This window comes from Cryptomeria japonica, unplaced genomic scaffold (assembly GCF_030272615.1).
Source record: "Cryptomeria japonica unplaced genomic scaffold, Sugi_1.0 HiC_scaffold_18, whole genome shotgun sequence".
Taxonomy (NCBI): domain Eukaryota; kingdom Viridiplantae; phylum Streptophyta; class Pinopsida; order Cupressales; family Cupressaceae; genus Cryptomeria; species Cryptomeria japonica.
The window spans coordinates 110565-136957 of NW_026728840.1; positions in this window are offsets into that span (position 1 = coordinate 110565).

The window sequence follows — 26393 nt, forward strand, 5'->3', positions numbered from 1 at the left end:
TTTAGATTGTTTCTACATCTAGGATAAGCTCATCCTAAGAGACACATCTACGCAGGTTAAAACTAGTTCATGAGTGAATCCTCTCATTACTAGGTAGTTAAACCTGTAACACATCTCAGATTTCTCTACACCTTATCACATCAAAACTTATCAAAACAAGCAAGCAATTCAAAGAAGGAATTTTGGTTACATCTACCTTAAAGTGCTAGAAGATCCCCATACAACACAAATCACCAACCAATCAATCTTTCATTTCATCACCACTCATCATCATCTTCAATCAACTTCAAAAACAAACTTGCAAACAAAATGGCTCAAACCCGATCACGATCAAGGCAGCGAGAAATAGAAATTGAGGAAGAAGAGGACAACCTCAATGAATTTCAAGAAGCACTTGGAGGAAATGTGAATGATGAAAACCCAAGTACTCCCACTCCTTCAACAATCGAAAGGGTTCAGCATAACCCTCATTTTAACAGATTATTTGATGAAATATTAAGGAGCAATGCGGATGCTCACTTTTTAAGACTCGCTCAAGAAGGAGCCAAACTCCCTTCAGACTTTGATCTAGCCCAATTAAGACAAGCATCAGAAAGACAAAGTCGCCATGAGGAGGAAAGGCGTAGAAATCCCATCAGATATAACATCCCTCGAGGTAACCCACCACCTCCTCCTCCTAATGAAATGGAGATGTTGCGGCAACAAGTTGAGAATCTCGCCCAACAACTTCATAGTGGTGTTAAGACCAATCAATTCTCACTTAACGACATCTATCCCTATCCGTTTGATAGGAATCTTTATATGCCACCCTTTCCATGCGGGTTTGAAACACCAAAATTTGAAAAATATAGAGGAAAGGGAGATCCCCGCGATCATGTCCGAGAATTTCATTCCGCTTGTCTCGAAGTCGCATATGAAGACACATACTTAATGCGCCTTTTTCCCCAAAGCTTGGGAGGAACAACCACATCATGGTTTTCCCGACTACCAGGTGGCATAAGAACATTTGAGGAACTCATCCAGAAGTTCCTATCTCATTACTCTTATAATATTGAACGCGACATCACCATGGCTGATCTATGCAACACCAAACAAAAACCAGGTGAATTATTCTCAGTATTCCTGCAACGATGGCGCCAAATGTCTAGCAGACGTTCTCTTCAGTTACCTGAACGAGAACTAGTGGAAATTTTCATTTCCAACTTAAACGAAGAAATGGAATTTCACCTGGATGTCAAAGACACAGACTCTTTTAACGATATGATCACCAAGGGTATAAAATGTGAAAGGGCACTCATCAAAAAAGGACTCATCAAAATCTTTAATGAACCCAAAGATGGTCCTCGCCCGCGCTTCAATAGTGATAAACCGAACTTCTGGAACAAGAATAAGAATATCGTCAACGATGGAGTTGTGGATGCTCGAACTATCCAAAATGCACAACCTGTGGTTCAGTTTGCAGGACAAAATCCTCCACCTCAAAATAACATAAATGTTCCTCCTAATCAAGGTCGCATCACATCTCATGATGAACCAAGACCCCGTCCACAAAAACAAAAACGCACATACACTCCCTTAGGGGAACCCATTGAAACAGTGATTCGACAACTTATTTCTCAGAATTTGATCACTCTACCTAAGTTATCAAATTATGAGCCCCAAGTCAAACCAGCATGGTGGAAGGATACTGAACATTGTGAGTTCCATCAAGGAAGAGGACACAAGACAAGTAATTGTCACCGATTGAAAGATCTCATTCAGGATCTTATTGATCGAGGAGAAATTGAAATCGAAGGGCATGACCCAAAAACAACCAATAATGATCATCAGATGTTCAAAAATCCACTTCCATCGCAAGATCAAAGGGGTCCTTCCACGTCCAGACGACGTCCTGATACCACTGATTATACGCAAGCTGCGTATAATTACACTGTCAATCACCTGTATGATGCCAGTGAACAAATTGCAACTATCACCTTCAAAAATCCCACCTCCAATTGCAATGTTGTTACACGTCGTGGCAAGGTCACCATCAAGGCAGCTCCTCAAGGCACCACCTCCATCCCAAAGCAGTACAATCTTGTGGAACAATTAGACAAAACGCCTGTGCTCATATCCATTTTAGAGCTATTACGCCTATCACCCTCTCATAAAACAATCTTGGATCAAGCACTCCAAGAGGCGTCAGTCCCTGCAAACCTGAACACGGACCAATTTCAAGCCATGGTTGGAAATCTAAAGTCATCACCTTGTCTCACTTTTTCTGAAAGTGACAACTCTTCGTTCCAACAACCTCATAATGCCTCACTCCACATTGAAGGCTTTGTCAACCAACACAGGATCAAGCGAGTCTTGATCGATAATGGAGCAGGCCTAAACATTTGCACACTACAGTTGGTCACAGCATTGGGATATGCAATAGAATCAGTGGATCCTCGCAAGAAGATCACCATCAAGGCCTATGATGATGCAGAGCGTTCATCCAAAGGAGCTGTGGTACTACCAATCCGAGTCGGTCCTGTGGTAAAGCACATAATTTGTCAGGTTCTGGACCTTCCTCTGCCATATAATCTATTATTAGGGAGACCTTGGATACATGCCATGCAAGCCGTTCCATCTACCTACCATCAATGTATCAAGTTCCCACATAATGGTGCAGAGATCACAATCTTGGGTGATGCAAATCCCTTTGCTTTTTGCCATAATATCAGCCATCAACCAGAGATTACTGTTCCTAATAATCGGGAAGCCATTTCCTCCACATCATATGTAAATCCCGCCTCTCTTGCCAGTTCAAACACTCCTATACCCAAGCAAGAGAAGCTTAAAATGAAAGTCGCAGAGGAAGGTCCTGGGGAATATAACTTGAGTCAGCTCTTTTGTGTGGGACAAATGCCCACTTCTCCTAGAACACATGGTAAGCCACAACAGTTACTCCAGCAACCACTAATCACACCAGCATGTGCCTTGACGCCTTTCGTCCTTGGAAAGAGTCAAGAGGAAGAGACACAAGATGAGGACCTAGCGGAATGGATCTATAAAGATCCCATCACCACTGATAAACCGCAAGTTACACTTCCTACGGAACAATATGGCAAAGGCCTCCTCATTATGCAAAGAATGGGATATGATGGTCAGAGTGCTTTGGGATCTTGCAAACAAGGACGACAAGAACCACTGCTGCCAGAGTTCAAACCCAAAGGTAATACAGGCCTAGGCTTTGAAAAAGAAGTCCTTCCTAAACTCAGATTCAAAGGCAAACCCAGCAAACCATTTTGCCCACCTACTGCAAAGAGGACACCTTTTATAATCAAAGCACCATCAAGCACCATCCCCACTGCCCCATCGAGGCTCATGACTCTACCGCAATCATCTACAATACCAATCATCCCACCAAACGAACCAGTAATCCCATCAATAACACCAATAGTAGCAGCAACTACATTGGAACCCGCAGTAACATCTATGGCACCAGCCGTTCCAACAGCAGCCACTAAATCAACACTACCAATACTTCCAGTGACAAATCCTTTAAATCCCATCACGGTTCCTGCAGCACCGATCACCACAAAGGTACATAAACCAATCACGCCTGCAGTATTCAACTCCAAAGACATCCCAGTGTGGTATAGCAATCGGATGCTAGAAAGTGATTCAGAGACTGACTCACATGAGTGGGAATTTGATTCTGTACAGCTTAACACTTCAGATGAGGAAGACACATCACCACCTCCGCCCCGCAAAGACATCCCTGTTTACGGAGAAGCACAGATAAAGACCACTTGGGTACCTGAGCTGGAAACATCTTCCACAGACCCTATGTCTCATCCTACGCCTGATTCTGACAAGGAGAGTACCATCAACAACCTTCACCACACTGTCTTAACCCTCACTGATACCTCTAACGCACTTAACTTAATCGATGAAGTAATGCCCATTATCCACCCTGAACTCATCGAATGGAACCAACCAAATCCCCCATGTCTTGACCTCTTCCAGAACGATGAGGCTATCATTGACTTTTTGGAATTAAGGGATAATCTACCAAGCGGGGATCACAAAGCTGGATTCGCCATTGAACTTAATAGCGCAGCATACTTCGGGGCGGATGCCAAACCCTTCAGCTGCAAAAATATAACAATAAAACATGGATCTTCCAGTGAAAACCACACTGTGGCACTGTTTGATCCAACAAAAGTAAAAAGAAAGAGCGTATCCAATGGTGAAAACCTCTCTGAGGCGCCTGAGGATGAAGGGTTTGACATTCTCCCTGCTAGTACACAACAGGAACGATCGACGATTCTCATTGAGGAGACTAAAGAATACAATGTGGGGACTCCTGAAAACCCTCATATCATACATCTGGCATCTCTTCTCACTCCAGAGGAACAACCTAAGTTTATAGAGTTCTTCCAGAAGCGTCAGATCAACTTTGCATGGTCATATGCAGACATGCCTGGGCTTGATCCTGATTTAGTCATGCATCACCTCACCGTAGCAGAAGGAGCCAAACCTATCAAGCAGAAGCTTCATAAGATGCATCCCCAGATTGCAGTACTAGTCAAAACAGAACTCAAGAAACTCCTAGATGTTGGTTTCATTAGGCCAATTGATTATGCAGAATGGATCTCCAACATCGTGCCAGTTGGCAAACCAAAAGGGGGCATCCGCATTTGTACTGACTTCAGAGATCTGAATAAGGCATGTCCTAAGGATGACTTCCCCCTTCCAAATATTGACATCATAGTGGATCTAACAGCAGGACATGCCATGCTTTCACTCATGGATGGCTTTTCAGGATACAATCAAATAAAGATCGCACCAAAGGATCAACATAAGACAGCCTTCACATGTCCATGGGGCACATATTGCTGGAATGTAATGCCTTTTGGTCTAAAAAATGCAGGAGCGACCTATCAAAGAGCAATGACCACCATCTTCCATGACATGATGCATACTCTGATGGAAGATTATGTGGATGACTTACTAGCAAAATCACTCACAAGAGAAGGACATCTCCATATCTTAGATCAAATCTTTGATAGACTGGAACAATATCATGTTCGACTCAACCCAAAGAAATGTGTCTTCGGAGTGACCTTCGGGAAGCTTCTAGGATACATTGTCTCAAGCAAAGGCATTGAGGTCGATCCAGCAAAGGTTAAAGCAATCATGGACATGCCACCTCCAAAGAATATCAGTCAGCTAAGGACATTACAAGGGCGGCTTCAATCCATCCGAAGATTCATTGCACAATTGGCTGATAAATGTCACCCATTCACACACCTACTACACAAGAACATACGCTTTCAATGGGATGACAGATGCCAGCAAGCATTTCAGGCACTTAAAGGCTATCTCATGAATCCACCATTGTTGATGCCACCAGATCCAAGTAGACCGTTGTTACTTTATATCTCAGCAACAAGTACAGCATTGGGTGTACTACTGGCACAACATAATGCAGAAGGAAAAGAGTGTGCTGTATACTACATCTCTCACACACTGGTTGGCTATGAACTCAATTACACACCTATTGAGTGAGCTTGCCTAGCAGTAATCTTAGCAGCCACAAAATTAAGACACTATCTATTAACACACAAGGTACAACTCATTGCAAAGATTGATCCACTCAAGTATTTACTCAGCAAAGCAGCATTGACAGGTCGCTTGGCCAAATGGGTAATGATTCTAAGTGAATTTGACATCGAGTATGTGGACCGTAAAGCTATCAAAGGGTAGGTCATTGCAGATCAGTTGGCCGATGCACCACTCATAGGCGATCATCCTCTCATTTCCAATTTTCCAGATGAAGAGATATTCATGATCACAACAACACAACCATGGAAGCTATATTTTGATGGGTCATACACTAGGCACGGCTCAGGGGCAGGCATTCTGTTTATCACACCTCAAGGTGATAGCATCCCGAAGTCTTACAGGCTCACATTTCCATGCACAAACAACATAGCCGAGTATGAGGCCTTGATCACAGGACTCAGGTTAGCCGTACAATGGAAATTACAAGAACTGCAAGTATATGGCGACTCGCAACTGGTCATTCGATAAGCAACAGATGAATATCAGACCAAAGATGATAAACTCATGCCATACAAGCAAATGGTGGACACTCTAAAGACATCATTTACTACTATCACTTTTGAGCAGATACCAAGAGATCAGAATCGAGCTGCTGACGCTATGGCTACCATCGCATCTCTCCTAGATCTTCCACAAAATTCAACACGCTACGAGTTCTTGGTAGAACAGCTTTGGATCCCCGCTTATGATATCCCTGAATCTGAAATGATATGTCGCCTTGTTGGTTCCGAATCCCCATGGTACGGTGAGTTCTACACCTATCTTCGCAATCATGCCCTTCCTCCCAACCAATCAAATAACCAACGTAAAACCTTCATTCGCCAAACTGCTCGATATACCATTATTGCCGAAAACCTATACCGACGTAGTCTTGATGGTACTCTCCTTCGATGTCTGGAACAAGATGAGATAACAAAGGCTTTGGAAGAGGTACATGAAGGAATTTGCGGGACTCACTCAAGTGGTCCATCACTAGCCAAGAAGATCATGCGAGCTGGATACTATTGGCCTCTATGGAAAAGGATTCCTACTATTTTGTCAGGAAATGCAAGAAATGTCAAGTTCACGGCGACCTGATACATGCACCGGCCCAGGAACTGCAACCAATCACGACACCATGGCCTTTCTGTCAATGGGGCCTTGACCTTGTGGGTAAGATTCATCCATCTTCATCCAATGGCCATAAATTCATTATCACCGCCATCGAATATTTCACAAAGTTGATCGAAGCTGTTCCACTTACCCAAGTCACCGGCAAGCAGATCGCCTCATTCATCCTCAATTACATCATCTGCCGGTATGGTGTACCCATGTCCATTGTCACAGATAACGGTCTCCCTTTCAAAAATCAGGATGTCCGTGAACTTTGTGAGAAATTTCATATCCAACACCGCTTTTCCACTCCCTATTACCCACAAAGCAATGGTCAGGCCGAAGCGTCCAATAAAAACATTTTAAGAATCTTAAAGAAGACAGTCAATGATGCCGGCCGTGATTGGCATGTTCAATTGAATCCAGCATTATGGGCATATCGAACTAGCATTCGAACCCCTACAGGTGCAACTCCTTATTCGTTGGTCTATGGTGCTGAAGCCATCTTACCTATTGAGGTCGAGATCCCATCACTACGGGTTTCCTTGCACCATCTCATCGATGATGAAGCCTACAGAGTCTCACGCCTTCAGGACTTAGAGTTACTTGATGAGAAACGACAAGCTGCATACAATCACCTCAAAGCCTATCAGCAGCGCATGAGTAGAAGTTACAATCACCGAGTTAGATCTCGTACATTTGAGGTAGGTGATCTTGTTCTTCGAGAAAATCCTCGCAACCAACCAAATAGAGAACATCAAGGCAAGTTTGAATCAAACTGGCTGGGCCCATATGTTGTCACTGCTATGTTCGGATCCGGGGCATATCAGTTGGCTACACCAGAAGGAGAACCGCTCGCAGATCCAATCAATAGCATGCACCTCAAATGGTTTTATACCTAAGGTATACAGAGCATCAGGCTCCCCTACATATCAAGAAAATCTCAAAAACATTCAGAAAATGTCCTGAAGAAAATACAAAAACATTCAAAAAAGTAAAGAAAAATCATGCATCCAAACGGTGAACAAACACTCCGGTGGCACCTTGGGTAAGTACGGTGGTGAAAACCTGGCAAACAGGCGCCACTCGTAAAAACAATGGCTCCAGTATCTTTCAGGCTCGTTGCGATCACATTCATGCACACACACATCCATCCATCCAAACTATGGCTTGTTATTTGATCTGCAATTAAGAAAGTACTCCACACGTCTAGCATCCCACCTTTTCATAGTCCGGTCTACAAACTGGGGGCAATACCCTTACCCTCATGGTAGAAGTGGATTCTACATTGTCTTATGATTCATTAAGTTCTTCATTCAAAGTAATCATCAAAATACCAAAAACATTCAAAAATGTCTCAACACAAAATCCAAAAACATTCAAAAATATCTCGCAAAAATACCAAAAACATTCAAAAATGTCTCAACACAAAATCCAAAAACATTCAAAAATATCTCGCAAAAATACCAAAAACATTCAAAACAATTCAAAATCCAAAAACATCGGAAAACCCATCAAAAATCACACAAAAACATGGCAACACCTTGTACATATTCATCCGATCAGATGCAAAACAAACATTGACAAAACTACTCACACCATGACCATTTACCAATCAAACCACACAATCAACATCAACACTCAAACCTGTCTTTAAAAAAGGATGCATCCTTCCTTATCAAAACAAAGACAAGATGACATTTTCTTTGACAAGAAAATTATGTTAAGCTATCAAATACTTGGTTGATTTATGAGTACAATCATTTGTTTATCTGTATCGGGATCTTTCAGCATTGTTTTGTATCGTTTGCGCATTATTTCCGATGAAGTTTTGGGGATTGTACTAATGGTGTCTACGTGGGAAGTTCACCAAGCTACGTGATCTTATGCAAAATGCAGTCATAGATCACTACGGCTTTCTGACTACAGCGTATACCTCGACCATATGAGCATGAACCATTACCAAGGATCCATATTCTTTATTCTTTATGTATATACTATTTGTTTGCAGGTACAATGCTCATTCTTTGGTTCCTCTTCCTCCAATTTGGATAAAGGTTTTATTTTCTTAGTATGGTATGCACTTGTCTCAGGATCTGACCAGCCTAAGATCAAGGAGGACGATCCAAGTCATGCACGAAAGGAGAGAATCCTTGTCTGTTCCGCAAGCAATACTCTGGTCGACTTGACCCTTATATCAAGTCGTTTGTATTAACTTGCTATATTAAAATCCATGAAAGAAATACTCAGGTCATCTTGAATTATTGTGTCAAGTTGCTTGTATTCTCTTCCAACATTTTAAAGCTCAATGATGAAAATAGAGCACTATGGATCGTCATTTCACCTCATCTGTTTATATCTTGCATTCCGTTGCATATCACCCATCCACTCATTCATTCATATATAGGCTTTTACATGCAAAAATGACTAATAAAAACTGGTCTTGGATACAATCACGACCGAGTACTCTGATACATCATCAAATGCATCATGCAGAGTCTTAAAAACCTTGCATTCCTCATGACAATATCATCATTGCATTTAGGTACATCTTGCATTATGTCCATTCATGTCATTTTTAAACTTAAAACATTGCATCTAGTTCATTATTGACATTAGTTTTCATTAAAAATCATATTCATCATTGCATCAATCATAAATAATTAGATTCAGCCATGGGATCAAATTGTCTTTGGTTGTTTTAAATCATTTACTCAACATTTCATCCAGTGTAAATTATCTATTATCATCTTATCAACTTATTATTACACACATCCATTTATCCATTTTAGTTACAAAATGCATTCATTCATTCATTAATAAACATCTTATTATGTTCATTTTAGGATTCATTTCACATCGCATTCATTATCCTCTTTTTAATTGTATTAAGGTACAGTTATTACAAATATTAGTTATAGTATCATCCCACTTTCATATTTAATGCATTTTAGATTCATAAGACCATTTGTTTACAAAACATTGGTTCATACCATTTCATATATCCATTTTACGTATGCATTTAAAACACATTATCATATAAACATTTGTACTTTACATTTGTTTATCCATCTACATTCATTTAGGCATCATCATATAAACATTTGTACTTTACATTTTGTTTATCCATATTACATTCATCTAAACACATCTAGATGCATATCCATACATAACATCATTCATTCAAACATCGTCACATAAATCATCTCATCATTACATTGCAATAGGAAACATCAAAAATCCTATTCATGCATCAAGCATAAGCATATATCCTCATCATGGCATTCCATACATAAAGCATTACATCACAAATCAAATACATTAATAAACATATCATCCTGCATTCATATGTCAGTATCTCACATCATAAATCATCATAAAAACATGCATAAAAAGAAACATCTCATCAAATGCATACATGTACACATATACATCTAAGCAATAAATCCTCATCATGCATAAACATCCATACATCATCACATGCATAATCATCACAATATGGGATCTCCTCATATATATCATCTCATGTATCAGAGTACAATGAAGTCTACAAAAATCGGCTACCAAAGAGCCATCCAAGATACAGTCCAAAAAATAGACAATGATACAATACATGTATGCAAAAATGTTCTCTCAAATGCCACTCTGGCCAGATGCTGTACCTGCTCCACCCCTACCTACTCCACCACTGGTACCGGCACCACCTGATCCATCTCTCCGTGGAGGCCTCATCGAACCCCCACTCCCTCCTGCATCCCCTGATCTCTCCTGCCGTAGAGGACCCATCACACCCCCACTGCTTTGCATCCTCTGCGATCGCTCGGATCTGGCCTGCCGCATCTGTGAATAGCTGAGAGCTCGCTGGCTGATCGGTACCACCTGCTCATATAACCCCCGCCAGTACTCTATCTCCGCCTGAGCTCGCCGCATCTCCCTCATAACCTCCCCTGAAGGCCCCTGTGCACCAGTCCGCACTCTCTCCTGCAGCTCCGCTAACCTCTCCACCGCAGTATCTCTCTCCCACAGCACCACTGTCAGCTCTGACTCACGTGCAAATAGCTGCACATCTCTAGCTGCTACCTCCGCCTCCAATCTCTCTACCCGGGTCTGCAAATAACCTATCATGTGCTCCCGCAGATCCCCAGTCGCTCCCTCCCCCATGGCCATGGCTGCCGCACCTGCATCATCCCCTCCACTAGGTCCCTCCCCTGCACTACCCTCTCCTGCACCTGTATCCATAGGGATCTCTCTCTCCATCCCCCTCCCACTCAGCTGCACTCCTCCCTGGATCAACGGACCTTGTGATATCTGCAGTGGTAACCCCCCTCTCCCTCTCCGCTGTCTCGGCATCCCCATCCCTCCACCGTCTCCTCCACCTCCTCCACCACCACCTCCTCCTCCTCCTCCTCCTCCTCCTCGGCCTCCTCCTCTCCGTCCCCGTCCCCTCTCATCCTCAAAGGCTGGGATCGGCTCTGCCGGGTCTGATATCCGTCGGATCGGGTGCGCCGCCCGATACTGTGTATACTCTGCTGTAACCCCTGCATCCACGACCCTCGATCGTAGATCCCATGGCCTCGCCTGCAGTGTCCGGAACTCTGCCAGTGCCTGATCATACGGTAGCACTGGACCCCATGCATACCGCTCTCGAATAACTCGAGCATACTCTCCCGATCCGCTCGGCAGTCCCTGCTGCCGTCCAAACTGCCTCATCACCGGTCCCGGCACCTGTCTCTCCACATGATACGAGGTCCTCCCAATGAGGAATCGGGTCATAAAGCAATACGGCAGTGCCTCTGCATCATCCTCCCATGGCTCACACTCCAAGTATGGCCGCCAGATCACTGCATCTAGGTCATCCAATGCTCACCTCCACCACTCTAGCTTCCCCAAGTGGGGCTGGCTCATCATACCTCTATACATGAACATATAGGGCTGGTCCACGGCTCGGAATCTCAGACTCACTGGTTGAGTCACTGGTAGGTGCTCCCATGCCCACACATGCAGCAACGTCATGCCCACTGTTAGAGACCCCCGCCCTCTGTACACTACCTCGTGTAACTCCTGATACATGTGCGCTAACACGCACGGCCCCCAGGCATATCGAGTCCCCTCTATCACCATCATCTCTATCACCTGTCTCCATCCGACCGCCAATCCATGTGACCGCCTGTCTGGACACAGAAGTCCTCCCACGATCCCTGACAACACTGCTGGAAGGGGCTCATATAGTGCCGCTATATCCTCCCAGGCAATCGACCCATCATCAATGTATACATCCTCATCAAATATCCTCTGGCAAGACACCGTCCCCCAAGATCGATCATATGTCACCAGCTGCCCTCGAATCGAAATCCGAAGAATACGCCACACGTCCTCTAAAGTCACCGTCATCTCTCCCTGAGACAGATGGAACGTGCAAGTCTCACTATGCCATCGCTCTGCTAATGCTGTAATCAGGCCGTGATTCATCCGAATCACGGGCATATGCATCACCTCATAGAGCCCAGTCGCCGCAAAGCAATCTATCTCTATCTGAGTCAAACGATCTCGCAACCCCTGTGTCGCGGGGTGGCGCTTGCGTAACTGCAACACGCGCAGATCCTCTTGCACATAGACATTCATCCAAACACCATCAGTTGTTTTGTTATCAAACTTTCTTAAGTTTAAACCTAGACTATCATCAGATACTTTGATCAAGTATCTTCGGGTCTCAACAGGTAAGCAATCATGGCCGCCTAGACTTCAACAGGCATTTATCCTAACAAATGACCTAAGTCTCATCGGGCTGCTATGGTTCAAAACAACTCCCACTTCACCTCGTCATCCATCCATCGCTAGGCATCAGGAGATTTGTTTTGTCCGAAACTGGGGCATCTTGTTATCCTAAGGCAAAAGCGCTATTTAATCTACAATAGCGCTCATTCTGAACAATAGCGCTACAAAACATCAATAGCGCTCAAACAGCCCTACAATAGCGCTACAAAAAAATAAAAGCGCTAAAACCATTCTACAATAGCGCTATTACGAGCCAATAGCGCTCAATTAACTATACCGTAGCGCTAATTTATCAAAAGCGCTCCAACTTGCCTACAAAAGCGCTAAATACATGCAAAAGCGCTAAAACTAGCCTACAAAAGCGCTATTGCGGCACAATAGCGCTAATTCATGGAGCAAAAGCGCTAAAAACCTAGTTCCAGCGCTTTTGCTCCGACTTGAATTGAACTTAGCTAAAAACATACCAAAAATGCATAAAAAGTGAGTTTTTGAATTTGCGTACCGCTGGTCCATAGTCGGCTGGGCGCTGGTACCGGCGGACTCGCTCAAATCGGTGCTCGGTGATAGGAAACGGCATCGTAGCTCCTCGTTGCTCCTCCAAATGTCACTATCAGAGCTCTAGTTTTCAACTGGTCGCGGTCACAAATGATCCTATTTTACCCCCTTTCACCCCATTTATACCCCCCGCCATCACCGTAACTTCGCCCCGCTCATCGCCGTGGTCCCCGTGAATCCCGAGCCCCCCATTTCTCCATGTTTCCCCCGTTTTCTTCTGTTTTTCACCCACGTTGCTAACTTATTCTCTTCTATCACTTTGCCAATTTTCATTCTTTTTCGAGAGATCGCCCGATTTTTTGAAATTTTTCGGCCCATCTCTCGAGGGGGCATACCACCCATTAAATTTACATTTTATGGGGCATTTCTTCACACCAGTTTTTCTTTCTTTGAAACGATGCGATAAACTGCACCGTCTCAAAGAGGGGCAAATGTAGTCACATAAATCTGTCCATTTTAATTAAATGAATATTTCGTATTTATTTGATTAAAAATCCACTAGCCATCAATTAATTAAATTAATATTTAATTAATTCATCCCCAAACATTCTTCTATTAATTAAATAAATTATTCAATTTATTTTAATTAAATCCAATTCCAATCAATTAAATAAATAAATCAATTTATTTAATTAAAATCCCCTTTTCCTCTTTTAAATAAATTAAATAAAACATTTATTTAAATCATTATCCCCACCCCACTTGTATTTTCCTACAAATGCAACTTGCACACATTTATTGAAATAAATGAATTTTTATTTTAATAAAATCCTATTTTCCCTCACCCACCAAATCCACTTGCAAAAATATAATCCCCTTCTAGATTCTTCTAACCCCTTCCTAATTAGCCTAATCCATCCCCTAATTATTGTCACATTCCTAAGCAAAATGGAGTCACTTCTCAAATGGCCCAAAGTCTTTGATAACCATTGAAGGCTTTCAACTTTCAACCACTTAATTCCCCAAAGTCTCCAATAACCATTAATGGTTAATTCAACCCTCCCACATGGTTAAAACATTTGTTTGACTCAACCTCTATCCAACCACAAGGGTCTCATCAGGTCATTAATGCTTTGACCATGATTATCTCTTAATCATTTGCACAAAGGTTTATCCTTGGATTAACTCCTAATCCAGTGGGTAATCCTAATTTAGGCTTGACCCTTAGCCTTTAGATAACCATGAAGTCTTCTCAGGCATTCAATGCCTCCAACCTCTTCTCTCAACCCAATCCTGTGTTGACACTTGTCACTATTTTATTGGTGTCAATTGTGCACATGGATCCCCAACTTTCAAGCTTGACCCTTGATTAAACCTTTCAATCCTGGCCATCCATTGCTCCATTTTTCCTATAAATAGAGCCCATTCCTTCATAATCCAGATCCTGAAAACTTGTATGCATTTAGACTATAGCCATTTTAGAGAGCATTTAGCATAGCATAACTAAATCTTGTCTTTTTGGTAAAATCAATCATTTTAGCATTAAAAATAGCTTTTTATTTCATGTTTGGAGCTATTCTACAATCTCAATCCTCCATAAGCATCCATAGTGCAAAAAGCTGCTGAGAGCTACACTATTTTGGAACTTGGAGAGGAGAGAAACAAGGGAGAAAGAACTAATATCATGTTAAGAGATAGTTGGAGATATCTCATTGTCTTACTTCTTTAGTTAGATTCATTAGCATGTTTTTAGTGTCTCCTTTGGAATGTTTTCATTGTGTTTGGTTTTTAGATTGATTAACTCTAACATCTTGTGTGTTTTATGTTGTTTGATCAAGAACTAACAACCTTGTGTCATTTAGGAGGGCATCAATATCTAATACACAGAAACTTGCATGGCCACCACCTCACATCAAGTAACAAAGCAACCTCCTTTCATGAGTCATTACTCATTCCCAATAAATCCTCATAAAGAAAAGACATTTTCCATCAATGAACTGCCCATTATAATTAAATGGATAAGGGCACTGACCATGGAAGGCCAAAAAATTATCCCAAAACGTTCATTACAAGCAAGGCCTTACAACTCCCCTGCAACATAAATTCAAAAAGTCAAAAAGGGCAGTAAACATAAGAAATTCCATTTGATAGGCTAAAGATGTATCATATCAAGCAAAGGCTCTTCTCTGATTGAGGTTTGCAATAGCAGTTAAGGAGACCAAGTTCATAACAAACATAAGAAATCTCATTTAATAGGCTAAAGATGCTTCATATCGGGCAAAAGCTCTTCTCTAATTGAGGTTTTCAATAGGAGTTGAGAAGGCTACATTCATAACAAACAAATCTTACAGTAATAATATATCATGCCGCAGTTTATAATGTTACATATCAAAAGTCAAACCATTAAAATCAATAAAGACAATGTAGTATTCCACCATCCAAACAAGAGCACCTACACCAGCAACCAGGAAGGCTGGGAGAGCTTAAATCCCAGTAGAAAGCCTTAAGGCCTGCCTTTGGAATCTTACTCACATATTGTCAATACCCAATCAAATTGACTTCATCACCAATAGATAATTAAAAAGAAAACAAACGAAACTCACAAATTTGCCAAATTGATACTTCTTCAAATAAATTAATTCAAGAAAACTTCATCATGGTTTGTAAGAATTTCTATATTCTATATTTATACAAATAAATCCATTACTGGGAAAGGCCTAAAAGTCCACCAAATTGTATGTAGCTACAAGCTACAACCAACATGAACTTACAAAAGATGTCACCATACTGAAAATTCAAAATTTCTGGAGAAGAAAATTAGTTAAGAATGGTTCAATTCATCAAAAATTATGTGAAAATAAACAACTGTTATACCTCACAAAAGTAAGCATTGTTAATGTCTTGAGGATATACTTTAGCACCCGCAGTCATGAGCTTTTGCCTAAACAGGGTAGAAACCTTCTCAAGCATTTCATAATCAATAAATCATGTAACCAAAAAGAAATCAAATACAATAACTAATCAATATTAGAAAATCACAACAAATATTCCTAAATTATGAAACATTATTGCATTTATTAATAATACCTAAAACAACATAGTTGTAGCTTCATACACACAATATGACATGAATTCAATATAAATAGATGTACCAGATACTCATCCATTCACAGTCATGAATCCATGATATAAATGTCATCCATGTGGCAGGTCCAACCCTTGAGAGTTATGCCACAGTTCAAACTTCAATGAATAGTATTCAGTTCTACATGTCAAAATCATCATAAATGAAAAAATCCTCAACAATAGGCTAACTTCAAAATTTTTAGGTTACAATTATACCATTGATCAATTGTGTGTACGAAAGGAAATGTGTATATAGCTAAATTAGATACAGAGGTAAATATTGACCAAACATTAACAACCCATTTACTAATTATTAAAAACCTATGGCTCTTTGTTTTCCTAGACGATTTTTGTGCACTTGTTCAATGACTACTTGTAGTAGGTTTGTGCAATTGATTTAGTTTCTTCATTTGAATAAAAATTCAGAGATGGGCCTCAATTTTCAAAAACCAAATTGGTAAAAAAGGAGACCATTAAGAAAATAAAGGTGTAGTAGAAGCTGAATACTCTCTCAGTCTCGTTTGCAACAATATTCTTTCATGAATCCATCAGATAGATCCCATCCATGTGCTAGACCTGTTGGTTGAAAATTTTGTACACTCATGAAAGAAAACAAAATTGTGGCTTCAACCACAGTTGTGTGAGTATGAAACTCTCCTAATTAAGGGAAGGCTCCCCCTATCTATCTAAAACTGAAATGAAAATAGGGTGGGACAACAGTCTTCTTTCTTTCTTCAAAGAAGCCTATATCTTTTTCTCTCCTTAGAAAAGGATATCAAGAAAATGTATAATAATGATAACAACTTCAAATGAAAATGAGAGAAAGGAAATGAAGTTTCCTGAAAGCTCAAAGACTCCCGTCACTTCCTTCGGGACGGGACATCAATATCAAGCTCAAAGACTCAAAATTTGAGTAATCCTTTTTTATTATTCTTCAAAACTTTCAATTCACATACATAAGCTCAAAGACTTCTTGCTGTAAATTTGGTAGAGTTTTTGCTTGCTTCCCAAAAAGATAAAAGATACAATGGACCCTCTCTTCTATTTATAGGAGAGGAGCCTTGAGAAAAAGGTGGGAGGATCCTAACTAACTTAGAGAAATTTTCTCAACCACCAAGACCTATTCAACAACTAGTTATGACTTATTCAAGGTTACAAGTCCTATTCTAAATTGACTTGTAACCTGCCTACTTGTAATTACAAAAATGCAAGTGATGACAACTTGCAATTATGAAAATGTTTTTACAAGTAAACTTGTCGAAAGGGAAACTACAATTCTGAAATTACAATTTTGAATTTACAACCAAGTGTTAAAAACACTTAAGTTGCAACTCTTGAAGACATGAACAATTCAAACTTCTGAATAACTTTCTGCAATTCGTCAGGATCTGGTTCATGAGTATTCATAGCCACCACCCTAGTCTTTATGACGACATCATGGCATTGGCAAAGCGTGGAGTTGCCCTTTTCCAACGCGGACCGGATTTCCTGCAACTCAGTTTGATACTTAATCAATATTTGAATGGAAGCGGTTGAAAATTGTTCACTTCTCTATTCATCATGAATCTTGAGTTGCAGATCTGCAAGAACTTCTTCCTCGGGCAGCAACTCATCATTCTGATTTAGAATGTCGCAGGATGCCTTTGTATAGTGGGAGGTAACATCTTGAAAGATTGCTTCACGCAACTTTAAGGTCTCATCAATTTCTTCAATGAGTGACTTGAGAATAAGGGATTTGTTCTCCAGAAGTTCCTCATATTCAATGTACATGACTCTCGAAGGAATTACATCATGCACCTGAAGAATGTTTAGTTGTTGTTGAGGCATCTTTTGCTAGGAAACTAAATTTTTCTCAACATTCTCCAAATTTAGTTTGAAAGCACCCAAGATTTGATTCATCTTTTCTTCAATGATTTCCAATTTAACCATTGTTTCAAATACCTATTTTATGACTTGTGAACATAAGTCATGGAATTGATCAACCCAGGTGTCTAAGGCTTGAACCTTTTGAGCGGCTCTCTCAACACCTTGGACTGGTTCACTGACACTGGAAGAAACAGGTACTTGGCCTCCTCCATTTGAAGGTTGAGTAATACTTTGGATGGCTGCCATGAGTCTCTGATTCTCTACTTCCAACTGATCTTTCTTGGCCAAAACTTCATCATACTGCTGTACCAATGTAGCCACTGTTTGCTGAGCATCATGTTTGACAACCTCATGAGTCTGGTTAACCAGTTGCACTTTTGTGATCCGATAATCAGCTGCCTGAATTTCTTCAATTGGTTTATTTGATATTGGTTCGGCAATTTCTGCCACTCTCATCTGATTTTCATCAACGGTCACCCTCGAAACCATCTTTGCCCTCTTAACAGCTTTAGGTCTTGATTGTTTCAAGTGTCGATAGTCAAAGCAATTAGGTGAGATCACTTGCTTCTTCCTCTTTGCAGTGAAGGAACTGAGCCATGGAGGTAAAGCCATTAACTCTGACTCTGGGAAAGAGGGAGAAGCAGTTTCTGTTTGAACAACTGCGGTGACCCTGGGAGAAGTGTCCGTCTGAACAACCACCATAGTCTGCTGAGTGACGATAGGATGTGATGAAGATGTCATGAATTCATCAAAACAGGTCATGGAAGTATCAATATCAGACAAAGGCACATATGAAGGATCATCCGAAAAGATATTCAACAAATTTTCCTGAGAACGATCCTGAGATGGTTCTGCTGCTGAAAGTGGAAGAACGTCTTGTGGAGATTCTGAAACTGAAGGGACTGATTGAGAATTCACATCTATCATAGAAGGAAACATGGGTACCTCAATAGGAAATGAAGAAAGGGAATTGTGTGGGGATTCTGTAGAAGGCGATCGAGGGGCATTATTAGATTGAGTTTCTTCCTCTGAACCTTCAGGATCAACCACACGAATTTCTAGTTGTGACTTCTCCTTGCCTTGGACTGTTATTTCCTGGGGAGGAAGCACCATTGCACGGCTGACTCGCAATTTGATCCTCGTACTAGAAGAGGATGCACCTTCTTTATTGTCCAGTTGAATTTTAGACTTCCGCCCAAGAGGACCCGTAGAATCTTCTTCTTTCCCAACCTTAATCTTGATGAGCTTGACACCATTGTTCTTAAGCCAGATATTGGTATTGGCAAGAATTGACTGAAATCTATCCAAGATAGAAGTGTTTTCCTTATGGGACCAATGAATAGAAGGAATTGGAGCCTCATCAACATGCTGATTGACAAACTCAGAATCAAGAATGTTTCCATCGTCAATCATCCCTTGTGGCATGTCCACGAGGTTTAGGTCTACAATTTGTTCTGTAGTGAGCCGACAGTAATCCATCTTGCGAATCTCCTTTTTCGTACGAAGATCAACCCAAATATCTTCTATCCGATGCACATGAATGAAGGTCTTCTTGATCTTTTCCTTCATGCCTCGGTAATCAAAATCAGCTCTAGGTTTGAATCTTTTGAGTCTGATTTCTTGCAACTCGGTCTCCATAGCCTTGGCCTTGATCGAAGTCATTAGAGAATATCGACCAATCTTCAATGGGTTATTGGAAGAAATACACATACCAACCTTGTGCCTGACTGATTGATGTGTATGCACAGCCATGATCTGTTTTCCCAATTCCATAAGAATAATCTTATCGGTTGGGTATCGTGGGAGCATATAAGGCTGCCCGCCATAGCATCCAACTCTCATGCAAGTAAAAGTTGGAAACTGGAGAAACAAACAACCATATTCTTTCACCCTTTCCCATGCTTCATCTGAGAGTCTTTTGTTCTTCAGGGTTTTGTCAAATTGACACAGGTAATGACCAAAGAAGGCGTCTTGAACTCTTCTGAAATGAGACCTACTTGGCCTTAGAGGCAACTGATCATAGTACTCCCAAACTGGTACAAGCATGCGGTCACCCTTGGTGGAAAGACCTGGAAAATGTCTAAGTGACGCAGCAATATACACGAGATATGAATTCATGTAGAAGGTGAAAGTAGTAGGGACGACTGCAAGTTGCTCACACAAAGCATCACTGATGATCTCACCCCAACAGATGTGCTGAGACTGCCTTATTAACATAATAAATTGGTACATACAAGGTTCAAAAACATTGGAATGTTCCAATCCCATCATACGACTCAGAAGGGTAATAGTATCGCCAATCTCATTCTTGAAATCAGATTGATATAACTTAGTCCATCTGGTAAGTGCAATGTGAGGTTCATGAATCCATTTGTTGATATGCCGCTTTCAGTCTTTTTCCTTTCTAGCAAAGTATTCAGCTGCGCTTTGCTTGGAGATCTGTATATAGATGGTTTCAGAAGGTATTTTGAAAACCCTCTCTATAGCTTCTGCATCCAGGCGAATGATCACTTCTCCATCATCGTTCTTAATAACTCGTGTCTCTTTATCGAAATGATGGGCATATGCTAACACAAATTCCGGTTCTAGGGCAGCAACTGGAAAGGATGCGGCATGATGGATATGGCTGTCCAACAATCGTTGCATGTCTCCCTCCTTCGGATCTTCAATCCTTTGTATGAATTCATACATGTCAACATGCCCTATCTCAGTATGCTTGATATGATCAAGGGAGGAGGAAACCTGTGACTGCGGAACTTCATTTTGGTATTTGTCATACCTATATTTCATCTTTTTTGGAGTGGGAAATGATGGTACATCTGTCATCTGAAAACAACTGGAAACGCTGCAATGTAAATCCAAGAGTATCAAGGCAATATCAAAGTCAGTATCTTCAGACATTTTTACTCCTCCAAATGGGAAAGTTCAACTTTCGTACTTGGGCTTTGTGAGAGGAAATATGAGAGGTGGAAAGGCAAGCTTTTGACTTATTTTGGGTTTTGAAACATGTTTTGCAAGTACACAAGAGGGAAGTACAAACGTGCAATCGGGTTTCTAAATTCCGAATGCAACTATACTCGCAAAACACGAAGCATAAAAGGAGAATGAATTTTCAGTTTGGAAGTTGGGAAGAACACATTTGCAATTGGTTTTCTAAATCCAAACGCAAACTTACAAACTGAAAATCGAAGGAATGGATAAAAAATGATATTTGGGCATGCGGGAAATGACGAAGATGATAAGTACGGATGAGGGAATTGAAAGCGGATAGGTAAAAATGAATTTCAAGAAGACCATTTGGAACTTTGCCATGCAAAAATGGGAAGGACTTTCAACTTGCAATCCAGATTTCAAAACCCAAATTTGGGAAGAACTTGATTTTTTCGTCATTGGAGCTTGATTTTTGGACTAAAGAAGGTTAAGTCTTTGTCCAACAAAGGGAAGAACTCAAGAGGTAGAAATTTTTACACTTGCACATTTCTTTGCAAATTGGGAAGATTGCAAATTGGGAAGAACACATCTTTCTTATTTTGAAACTTGATTTTTTGGACCAAAGAAGGTTAAGTCTTTGTCCAAAAAGGGAAGAACACAAATTTTCCTCTTACTTGCAATCGGGTTTTTAAAACCCGAATGCAAGTAAAGAAGGAGAAATTCCAAAGGGGAAGAACAACTTTACTTTACAAATTTCTTTGTAAAATGAGGAATTTCCTCTCATAAAACCATTATGAACATGAACAAAACTAAAACTAAACAAGAAAATGCAAGGAAAGAAATAAAAAATAAAGACAAAAATAAAAATTACCTTGCAATGTTGAGAAGAAATCCAAACTTGGAGAATCAACCAAACATGGAAGATGAAGCCCTTTAAATAGAATTTAAACAATGGAAAAAACTTAGCCATGCATTGTGACAAAAGCAAAACTGATTTGCTATAAAAATGCCAAAGGAAATGGTTCGAAACTGATTTCACTCATCATTAAATACAAGACAAATCAAAAACAACTTAGGATTGAAAGCATACCTTAAATGAGAAAGGTGCGTAATCTAGCAAAAAACATGACTATTTTTTTAGGGCCTTTTTGCAGATTCGAAACCAAAAATGCGCATAAAATGGTTTGATGAATGCTTAGAATCCAACGCATTCATGTTTGAGCCAAAAACGCCTTAGGAAAAGATGAATCCAAACCCTAAAACCATGGCAAATCGCATACATGCATGATTCAAAAAAAACGCTTTGAAGAAGACAAATGGCAAAAAACGGTTTGATAGATGCGTGAAAAATAGGTTTTGAATCCTTCAAAGTTGCAGCAAATCCACACTTGGAAGGAATCCCTAAATTTCCTCCAAAATATTCGAACCCAAATCAGCTTGCAATGGCATGGAAGAATTTCGGGTTTTGGAAACAAAACAACAAGTTTTAAAAAATGTTCATATTTTTGCCTCTAAGGCAAATTTCGGGTTTTAGAAAAGGAATTACAAGTAAAATTACTTGTAATAGGGAAATAGAATTCCCTTTACAAGTGATTTCACTTAAAACATGTAAAGGGGTTTTAAAATCCCATATACAAGTTCTATTTTAAAATTATAACAATAACTTTAAGTTATAAAGACATGTAAAGGGGTTTTAAAAACCCATTTACAAGTTTTAAAACACTTCAAGTCATAGCTACTGGTAATGGGGGTTTTAAAACCCTTATTACTAGTTTTAAAAAAACTTGCAATTGGAGAAAAATTCCCCTACAAGTCTAAAAGCTTCAAGGGGGTTTTGAAAAACAAATTACCAGTTACTGGTAATCATTGAAAAATTCCCCTACATTGAAGCGAAAACATAGCAAACGGACTCGAAATGCGACGAAATTCGAAACGTAGCTTGAGGATGGATCAACGATCAATCTAGTCCAAGGATGGGGCAAATTTCTGCCTTGGGAAGTGTGCCATAGAGTAAAATTTTTCATTTTTTAAACAAAAATTTCTATGTGATAGTCCAATTTTTTGAAATCAAAAATTGAGGACAACAATATTCCTTCATGAATCCATCAGATAGATCCCATCCATGTGCTAGACCAACCCCTAAATGTTAGGAAATGGTTCAAGGAATAGTCTTCAGTTCTTCATGTCAAAATCAGCACACATAAAAATATAATCAACAATAGGCCAAATTCAAATTGTTTAGGTTACAAGTCTACAATTATTCAATCATGTGTAGGTAAAGGAGATATGTAGATTGCAAAATTAGCTAGAGAGTTGGATAATTGCCAAATATTAATAACCCATTTACTGAATATTAAAAATCTATATCTCTATTTTCCTAGACTATTTGTGTGCACTTGTTTAATGACTTGTACTAGGTTTGTTTAATTGATTCACTTTTTCAAATTAAAATTTCGAGTTGAGCTTCTAATTTGGAAAAGCAAATTGGGAAAAAGGAGACAATTAAGAAAATATGGGTGTAGTAATTGCAAACTCTTTAAAATGCATGTTGTTGTTTGTGCTTTAATGGGGGGTGAAGTTCTCAAGAGAGAGTCTATATTAATATGTGATCATCCGTGCTGACTGTAGTGTAGAAGCTTTCAGTTGTTTTGAGATGTTATCGGCTTATAGTGCTGATTGTTAAGTGTTAACAATTTCGCTTAAATCATTGCTTGATTAAGCTTGAGAGCATTGTATTAGATTTGTGTCTTTAATAAAGGTTGATTTTTGGTGTGGCTGGGTTTTTCACCCTTAGGTGGGATGGTTTTCCCACGATAAAATTTTGTGTATCTTGTTCTTGTGAGATTTGCTAAGTTTCAGATTTTGTGTCTTATGTTTCTGGTTTTAAACATTAACACCTCCTAGAAAACTTAGGGCAAAATGTAATAAAAAGGTAAAAAAATAATAACGCAAATAATAAGATAAGCTCGCAGCAAAGCAAAGTTGTAGGGAAATGACTAATAAGGAAAGTATTTCGTAGGAAGACAAAAATCCTTGCAAAGTTATAGTGATGGGATCTATTGACTGTGTAAACTTTTTGAGATGATTGATTTCTTATCATTATAATAGTCTAAAGAGAAATTGCCTTTACCAATGAGCCAACAATATCGATTGTTCTAAACATCTATATTACCTTACTTTCACTAAATAATTTAGACTGGCTATGGTATTAGCAATATAAGCAATTTTAATTTCAATTTTTTTTGTTCAATTTTAAAGTTAATGTTAACTTTACCACTATTCTTGTTTTGAAAATTCTCTGTCATGATATGTTTTGGAAATTATTAAATTATATTTAAAAAAAATTGGCGTCTCCAGGTACCCCCGTCTCCTTGTAAACTTGTTAAAAGCCTATGACTCTTTGTTTTACTAGACTATTTTTGCACGCTTGTATCATGTGTATTTGTACTAGGTTTGTGTAATTCTGACGACATCAAGAAATCTCAATGGAGGAAGAATAATCTCATGGCTAGAAAAATACTAATTGATTTTGTTAAGGATCATCTAGTACCTATTATATCCAAGTTGAATTTAGCCAAAGAGATGTTCGAGTGTCTTCAAAGCTTGTATGTATCAACAGTACTAGTAGAGCTCTAGCATTGAGACGTCAACTCCTTCATATCAAAATGGCTAGAGGTGAATTTGTTGTTTCTTTTGTTATGAAGATTACTAAATTAAAGGATCATCTCAATGCTATTAGTGATTCAATTGAGGATAAAGATCTTGTTATGGTGGCCATGAATGGTCATCCTCACTCTTGGGAATCTTTCATTCAAGGTATTAGTGGAAGAAATGAATTACCCAAGTTTGATCGTTTGAGGGCTGATTGCATTCAAGAGGAATGTAGATTAGAGGCAAGAGGAATTGGACGTAAATTTCATCATGAAGAAGATCATGTTCTTGCTGCCCATTCGTCTAAAAGAAGAGGAAGGAAAGGAAACTTAAAAGGAATAGAGATAGAAATTCTGATTCAGCTCCCGAATCTAAGAAAAGAAAGGATCTCTCTAGGGTTCAATGCTTCAAATGTGACAAATTTGGTCATTTTGCTAGAGAATGTCCTTCAAGACCCAAGCCTCAAGCTGCTGCAACAAATGTTGAAAATGTTTCTCCTCATAGAGAGTCTAGTGAAAATTCAGAGGGGTTCTTATTTATTTCTGCTGTCTCTAGTAATATTCATACTGACAGTGATACATGGCTGATTGATCGTGGAGCTTCCCGCCATATCACTGGTTATCGTGAACACCTCTCCAACTTGAAGGAAAAAGATTTGCATCTTCAAGTTATCATTGGTGATGATGCATGTTATTTCAGTTAAATTTTGGTATTCCTCTTCTTTTGAGCGATATTCTTTTTGTTCCTGGTATTAAAAGGAATGTGATTTCTATTTCAGCATTAGAAGACAAGGGGTATCATGTTGCTTTTGTTGATGGAAAAGTTCTTGCATGGAAGAAGAATACCAACATTCAGTCTACAGGTGAAATTGGTATTCGTCACGACAGGCTTTACAAGCTTTCAACTCATCCTATTCAAGCTTTAGCTCATGATTCTACAAGCTCAAGTGAGCTGTGGCATAAAAGATTTGGTCATCTAAATTTCAGAACTTTATCTTCAATGGAGAAGGTAGTTGTTGGTCTTCCAAAGCTGAATCAAAACCATGAAGGTGTCTGCAAGGGATGTGCTCTAGGTAAGAGTGTGTCCAACTTCGTAACAAGATGGGTTAACTTTGGTTGTTTCCAACTTCGTAACAAGATGGGTTTATTTTTCTCTTGGTCATATTGAGGATGCATATAATCTCCATTATCTTTTACTTGATCAAGAATAGGAAACAAGTCACATTTCTTTATAAATTCCACTAGAATTTTTGACCACATCTTCTTCCTTACCCCAAATTCATCTATTAACTTGGACCAATAGTCCTCCAATTCCACTATGTGTTCTTTCTTCTTTCCATGAACTTTTGAATGCAAACCAAAATTTGATCTTTCTTTGTATCCATCCAGCTTGTAAAACTGCAACTCTGAATTAGTTGTCTTGGCTGCTTGGAATGAAGGGCATATCTCTATCATTTTACCTATCACAATAGGAAAATGCACCCCTTGCTTGTGTTCCTTCTTTTGTATGGGGTCCAATTGGACTAACTATCTTGCGACCTTGAGCATGAGTATCTTGTTTGTTGGGTATCTTGGAAGTTTGTCTGGAGCCCTTGAAAACACTTGAATCCTTATGTAGGCGAAGGTTGGAAATTGAATGAACCACGATCCATACTTCTCAATTAATGCCATTTCCTCCTTGGATAACCTCTTGAGAATTCCTCCTTGAAGCAATTAGGTGGTGTACATGAGAAAGGCATCAGTGGCTATCTTGTAATTACCCTTACAATGCAATTGGAGCCGTGGATACAAATCATACACTTTGAATTGTTTACTCCTTGGTCCTACTTCTCCTTTACATATCACACCTCTATATTT